The sequence below is a fragment of the Chiloscyllium punctatum genome, chromosome 36 (genome assembly GCF_047496795.1).
Source record: "Chiloscyllium punctatum isolate Juve2018m chromosome 36, sChiPun1.3, whole genome shotgun sequence".
NCBI classification, from domain to species: Eukaryota; Metazoa; Chordata; class Chondrichthyes; order Orectolobiformes; family Hemiscylliidae; genus Chiloscyllium; species Chiloscyllium punctatum.
Window position 1 is genome coordinate 4501949 of NC_092774.1, and position 8019 is coordinate 4509967.

Consider the following 8019-nt stretch of genomic DNA (forward strand, 5'->3'; position numbering starts at 1 on the left):
AGACATTACAAACAAGGTGGACAATGGGGACCCAGTGGATGTGGTGTACCTAGATTTCCAAAAGACCTTCGACAAGGTGCCGCACAAGAGGTCGCTGCATAAGATAAGGGTGCACAGCGTTTGGGGTAGAGTATGAGCGGGGGTAGAGGATTGGGTGATGAACAGGAAGCAAAGAACGGGGATAAATCAATGCTATTCTGGCTGGCAACCAGTAGCTAGTGGTGTCCCTCAGGGACCAGTGTTGGGACCGCAGTCATTCACAACGCCCAGAGACGATTTGGACACATGGAGGGTGTCAACATTCTCCAATGACACCACAATGAGTAGCAGTGCAGAGGGACTGGGAAACGGTGCGATATCTTCAGTGAGTGGGCAAAGGGCTGGCAGATGTGAACTCATCCATTTTGGTCAGGGTAACAGTAAAAAGGACGATTACTCGAATGGTTAAAACGTTGCAGTGTGCTGCTATGCAGAGGGAGCTGGGCTTCCTTGTTCATGAATCACAGAGGGTTGGGTCTGCACCTACAATAGGTCATCAGGAAGGCAAATGGAATTTTGTCTTCCGTGACCACCTGATGAAGGAGCGACGCTCCGAAAGCTAGTGCTTCCAGTTAAACCTGTTGGACGGTAACCTGGTGCTGTGGGATTTTCAACATTGTGAAAGAGGTTGGGTTTAAAAGCAGGGAGGTTACACTGCAGCGATACAGGATCCTGGGGTGGAGGACTGCGTGCAGATTTGGGGGTCTCCTTACTTGAGAAAGGATGGACTGGTGTTGGAGGGGGTGCAGAGGAGGTTCACTGGGTTAAATCAGCAGTTGGGGGGTGGGGGGGTTGCGTTGGCTGATGTCGGAGAATTGAGAACAGGCACCACACCAGCCAGATCGGGGTGGGGCTGGGGGGTGGAAAACTGACAAGCTGTTTAATCACACGCGATAGTGCTGGAAGAGACACTGACCAGGCTCACACAGAGCTGACAGTCTCTCCAGGGAGATCTGGGGGTTCTCTTCCCCAAACTGAGAGGCCAGCCCGTTTTTTTACAGGAATACCGGACAACGCTGTGAATTAAGAGCAGGGAAAATGCAGTGGTCTTGCTCATCAAGTAATCCAGTGCCAACGGTGATCATCACAAAGCCGCTCCCACAAGAATATCCCGAATGTAAACGCATCGGGCAGCATCAGCCCGTTTGTAATGGGGTGAGGAGATTGCAGCTGTCTTTGAGGGGATGTGGGAATGCCTCTTTCCTCGTTCCCATCGTTGCTGTCCTGTCAGTGAGGTATTCTGGTCCCTCTCCATCTGACCTGGCCTTTGGGGTGGCTTTCGGTATGGCTGGGGGTCCGAGACTTGACCTTCGGCCTTCGGACAGCTGCGTTCGTCGGGTCCAGGACGTTGACATTCAGCTTGTTTTTGGGAAGCGTATTCCCGGGGCTGTGACTTGACTGTGGTCATGGCTGGGTTGCCTTGTCAGCCTTTACGTGGACGCACTGGTTACAAAGACCCAGCAACGTCTCTCCTTCCCTCGGCCAGCTGAGAAAATGTTGGTGTGACGGCGAAAAAAATACCCTCGCCCACTTTTATTGGTGCGCCATCGAGAGCGCTCAATCCCCTGACCTGGAATGGCGACTGTCCCATTCGAGATCAGAGGGTGATGACACAGAGAGAGAGAGAGAGAGAGAGAGAGAGAGTGGTGGCCAACCTCCCATCGACCAGGCCTCGCTGTTCAGGAAAGGCCCGCCAGCATTCTCAAAGATCCCTCCCACCCTGGCGAGGTTTTTCTCCAACCTCTACCATCGGGGAGAAGAGACAGAGAAACCTGAACACACCCACCAGCCCGTTTCACAACAGTTTCTATCCTCCTGTTGTTAGAATACTGAATGGGCTCACAAACTGGAAACATTGGCCTGCGCCTGTGTTTTTGTTTCGGCCACTATTGACCTATTATTGACTTCTCGACACTACTTCACGACAGGATCTGTCTGTATTGCTCGCCAGACAAAGCTTTTCACTGTGTCTCGGTACACAGGACAATCGATTCAATTCGATCTTGTGAGACGTGTAAAATGCTGAAGGGGAAAATCAGTGAGAGACAGACGGAGGGTGTTTCCAGAGGGAGAAAGTGGATGCTGGAAACCAGAGTGTGACGCTGGAAAAGCACAGCAGGTCAGGCAGTGTCCGAGGAGCAGGAGAATCGACGGTCCCGGTGGGGTGGGTGAAACTAGGACCACAGCGCACAGCCTCAAAGTCAAGGGGGGTGGGGGAGCAGATAGAAGGTCAAATTGAGGAGGAGCGTATTCAGCACCACCCTCTGGGGGGACAAAGTTACCCCTCAGCTCCCTTTCCCCTCTCCCCTTAAACCTACGCCCCTCTAGTTCTGGACTCCCCCACCCCAGGGGGTAAAGACCTTGTCTATTTACCCTCTCCATGCCCTATCCATACCCATAGGTTACAGAGACAGTGAGGGGGGTAGGGGGGGTTACAGAAACAGGGAGGGGGTGTTGGGGGGGGGTGACAGAAACAGGTAGGTGTTGGAGAGGGGTTACAGAGACAGGGAGGTGGTGTAGGGGGGTTACAGAGACAGGGAGGGGGGTGTAGGGGGTTACAGAGATATGGAGGGGGTGTGGGGGGTTACAGACATAGGGAGGGGGTGTAGGGGGTTACAGAGATATGGAGGGGGTGTAGGGGGGTTACAGAGATAGGGAGGGGGTGTAGGGGGGTTACAGGGACAGGGAGGGGATGTAGGGGGGTTACAGAGTTAGGGAGGGGGTGTAGGGGGTTACAGAAATAGGGAGGGGGTGTAGGGGGTTACAGGGATAGGGAGAGTGTGAAGGGGGGTTACAGAGACGGAGGGGGTGTAGCGATTACAGGGATAGGGAGGGGGTATAGAGGGTGACAGAGACTGGCAGGGGGTGTAGGGAATTACAGAGACTGGCAGGGGGTGTAGGGAATTACAGAGACTGGCAGGGGGTGTAGGGAATTACAGAGATAGGGAGGGGGTGAAGGGGGTTACAGAGACAGGGAGGTGGTGTCGGGGGGTTACAGAGATAGGGAGGGGGTGTACGGGCTTGAGGGGGTCACAGAGACAGGGAGGGGGTGCAGTGGATTACAGAGATAAGGAGGAGTGGGGTTTATATACAGAATAACAGATACCCCGGGGAGGGAGTTACAGACTGGAATCTAATCGAGGGGTTCGGGGTGGGGTTTATATACAGAATAACAGATACCCCGGGAGGGAGTTACAGACTGGAATCTAATCGAGGGGTTCAGGGTGGGGTTTATATACAGAATAACAGATACCCCGGGGAGGGAGTTACAGACTGGAATCTAATCGAGGGGTTCGGGGTGGGGTTTATATACAGAATAACAGATACCCCGGGAGGGAGTTACAGACTGGAATCTAATCGAGGGGTTTGGGGTGGGGTTTATATACAGAATAACAGATACCCCGGGGAGGGAGTTACAGACTGGAATCTAATCGAGGGGTTCGGGGTGGGGTTTATATACAGAATAACAGATACCCCGGGGAGGGAGTTACAGACTGGAATCTAATCGAGGGGTTCGGGGGTGGGGTTTATATACAGAATAACAGATACCGCGGGAGGGAGTTACAGACTGGAATCTAATCGAGGGGTTCGGGGTGGGGTTTATATACAGAATAACAGATACCCCGGGAGGGAGTTACAGACTGGAATCTAATCGAGGGGTTCGGGGTGGGGTTTATATACAGAATAACAGATACCCCGGGGAGGGAGTTACAGACTGGAATCTAATCGAGGGGTTCGGGGTGGGGTTTATATACAGAATAACAGATACCCCGGGGAGGGAGTTACAGACTGGAATCTAATCGAGGGGTTCGGGGTGGGGTTTATATACAGAATAACAGATACCCCGGGGAGGGGGTTACAGACTGGAATCTAATCGAGGGGTTCGGGGTGGGGTTTATATACAGAATAACAGATACCCCGGGGAGGGAGTTACAGACCGGAATCTAATCGAGGGGTTCGGGGTGGGGTTTATATACAGAATAACAGATACCCCGGGGAGGGAGTTACAGACCGGAATCTAATCGAGGGGTTCGGGGGTGGGGTTTATATACAGAATAACAGATATCCCGGGGAGGGAGTTACAGACCGGAATCTAATCGAGGGGTTCGGGGGTGGGGTTTATATACAGAATAACAGATATCCCGGGGAGGGAGTTACAGACTGGAATCTAATCAGGGGGTTCGGGGTGGGGTTTATATACAGAATAACAGATACCCCGGGGAGGGAGTTACAGACTGGAATCTAATCGGGGGGTTCGGGGTGGGGTTTATATACAGAATAACAGATACCCCGGGGAGGGAGTTACAGACTGGAATCCAATCGAGGGGTTCGGGGTGAGGTTTATATACAGAATAACAGATACCCCGGGGAGGGAGTTACAGACTGGAATCTAATCGAGGGGTTCGGGGTGGGGTTTATATACAGAATAACAGATACCCCGGGGAGGGAGTTACAGACTGGAATCTAAACGAGGGGTTCGGGGTGGGTTTATATACAGAATAACAGATACCCCGGGGAGGGAGTTACAGACTGGAATCTAATCGAGGGGTTCGGGGTGAGGTTTATATACAGAATAACAGATACCCCGGGGAGGGAGTTACAGACTGGAATCTAATCGAGGGGTTCGGGGTGGGGTTTATATACAGAATAACAGATACCCCGGGAGGGAGTTACAGACTGGAATCTAATCGGGGGGTTCGGGGTGGGGTTTATATACAGAATAACAGATACCCCGGGAAGGAGTTACAGACTGGAATCTAATCGGGGGGTATATACTTTCCCTTATTGGTCAGAGTATTGAGTACAGGAGTTGGGAGGGTCATGTTGGGGCTGGACAGGACATTGGTTAGGGGCCACTGTTGGAATATTGGGTGTAATTCTGGTCGCCTTCCTGTCGGAAAGATGTTGTGAAACTTGAAAGGGTTCAGAAAAGATTTCCAAGGATGTTGCCAGGGTTGGAGGGTCTGAGCGACAGGGAGAGGCTGAACAGGCTGGGGCTGTTTTCCCTGGAGCGTCGGGGGCTGAGGGGTGACCTTATAGAATCATGAGGGGCATGGAGAGGGTAAATAGGTAAAGAGGAGTCCAGAACGAGAGGGGCATAGGTTCAGGGTGAGAGGGGAAAGATATAAAAGAGACCAAAAGGGCAATGTTTTCCCTCAGAGGGTGGTGTGTGTCTGGAATGAGCTGCCAGAGGAGGTGGTGCTGGTATAATTGCAATATTTAAGGGGCATTTGGATGGGTATATGTACAGGAAGGGTTTGGAGGGGTTTGGGGCCAGGAGTGGAGTAATTTCGGTCGTGCGTGTCGCCCCCACCCTCCCCTCGCTCCGTCTACCATCAGGCTGAGGTTCCTTTATGCATCTGAGGCCAGACCAGCAGAAACTCAAAACCCTCCATCAGACAACAGGAACAGGAATGGGGCCATTCAGCCCATCCAGTCTGCTGCCCATCCAATGGCTGATCTGATCCTCAACTCCCACTCTCCTGACTTTTCCCCCTCGATTTCCCTTTCCCAACTACACACCCCTCTCTCTGTCTCAGCCTTGAATACCCTCAATGCCCCAGCCTCCATTCCCCCCCTTCCTGATTAAAAACCCCTCCCTCTCTGTCTCAGCCTTGAATACCCTCAATGCCCCAGCCTCCATTCCCCCCCCTTCCTGATTAAAAACCCCTCCCTCTCTCTGTCTCAGCCTTGAATACCCTCAATGCCCCAGCCTCCATTCCCCCCCCTTCCTGATTAAAAACCCCTCCCTCTCTGTCTCAGCCTTGAATACCCTCAATGCCCCAGCCTCCATTCCCCCCCCTTCCTGATTAAAAACCCCTCCCTCCCTCTCTCTCTGTCTCAGCCTTGAATACCCTCAATGCCCCAGCCTCCATTCCCCCCCCCTTCCTGATTAAAAACCCCTCCCTCCCTCTCTCTCTGTCTCAGCCTTGAATACCCTCAATGCCCCAGCCTCCATTCCCCCCCTTCCTGATTAAAAACCCCTCCCTCTCCCTCTCTCTGTCTCAGCCTTGAATACCCTCAATGCCCCAGCCTCCATTCCCCCCCCTTCCTGATTAAAAACCCCTCCCTCCCTCTCTCTGTCTCAGCCTTGAATACCCTCAATGCCCCAGCCTCCATTCCCCCCCTTCCTGATTAAAAACCCCTCCCTCTCCTCTCTCTGTCTCAGCCTTGAATACCCTCAATGCCCCAGCCTCCATTCCCCCCCCTTCCTGATTAAAAACCCCTCCCTCCCTCTCTCTCTGTCTCAGCCTTGAATACCCTCAATGCCCCAGCCTCCATTCCCCCCCCTTCCTGATTAAAAACCCCTCCCTCCCTCTCTCTCTGTCTCAGCCTTGAATACCCTCAGTGCCCGAGCCCAGGTAGCCCTTGACTATTCTCAATTCTCCACGGTGATAATCGGTGTTTGTGTGTTGATCTGGTTTCTCTGGAGACACAGACCATATTTACTTCCGTCCCATGTAGTGGCACGTTTTCCAACAGGAGATGCAAAGCTGCCCTGGTGTGGTGACACGAGGAGGAGATTCCACTCTCAGCTCATTTGACTAAACTGATGGAGCACCAAAAACCCATTGTCGATAACTGAGGTGGAACAAAACGCTCCAAAACAGGCCCACACGATCCCAGCTCTCAGACTGCTGCAGCTCTCAGCACTGACCCTCCGACAGTGCCCCCTCCCTCAGCACTGACCCTCCGACAGTGCCCCCCTCCCTCAGCACTGACCCTCCGACAGTGCCCCCTCCCTCAGCACTGACCCTGTGACAGTGCCCACTCCCTCAGCACTGACCCTCTGACAGTGCCCACTCCCTCAGCACTGACACTGACAGTGCCCCCTCCTCAGCACTGACCCTCCGACAGTGCCCACTCCCCCAGCACTGACCCTCGACAGTGCCCACTCCCTCAGCACTGACCCTCCGACAGTGCCCACTCCCTCAGCACTGACCCCCCGACAGTGCCCCCTCCCTCAGCACTGACCCTCTGACAGTGCCCCCTCCCTCAGCACTGACCCTCCGACAGTACCCCCCTCCCTCAGCACTGACCCTCCGACAGTGCCCACTCCCTCAGCACTGACCCTCCGACAGTGCCCCCTCCCTCAGCACTGACCCTCTGACAGTGCACCGCTCCCTCAGCACTGACCCTCTGACAGTGCCCACTCCCTCAGCACTGACCCTCTGACACGTGAACTGCAGCGGGACAGCTCACCCCCCCTCACCCACCCACCACCTTCTCAAGGGGCAACTGGGGATGGGATGGGGGGGTAAATGCTGGGCCCAGCCAATGAGTGAACAGAACTGAAACATGGATGGGGAGGGGTCTGTGACCATCATTTATTGTGAGACAGCACGGAGAGTGACGCTCTACTAACATCCACGGCCGCACGCTCGCTCACTGCCCCCCCACCCTCAACCCCAAACCCCAGGGGGAAGGGGAGTGAGGGGGGTCAGGGGGGGAGAGGGATGGGGGGAGGGTGGTGGTCAGGGGAGAGGATGGTGGTCATGGTGAGGGGGGGGCCAAGGGGTGAGGGGGGGCCAAGGGTGAGGGGGGGCCAAGGGGTGAGGGGGGGCCAAGGGGTGAGGGGGGGCCAAGGGGTGAGGGGGGGCCAAGGGGTGAGGGGGGGCCAAGGGGTGAGGGGGGGCCAAGGGGAGAGGGGGGGTCAGGGGAGAGATGGGTCAGGGGGAGAGAGGGGGGGGGGGGTCAGGGGAGAGAGGGCGGGGTCAGGGGAGAGAGAGGGCGGGGTCAGGGGAGAGAGGGGGGCGGGGTCAGGGGAGAGAGAGGGGCCGGGGTCAGGGGGAGAGGGCGGGGTCAGGGGAGAGAGGGCGGGGTCAGGGGAGAGAGGGCGGGGTCAGGGGAGAGAGGGCGGGGACAGGGGAGAGAGGGCGGGGACAGGGGAGAGAGGGGCGGGGACAGGGGAGAGAGGGCGGGGACAGGGGGAGAGGGCGGGGACAGGGGAGAGAGGGGCGGGGACGGGAGGGGGGGGGG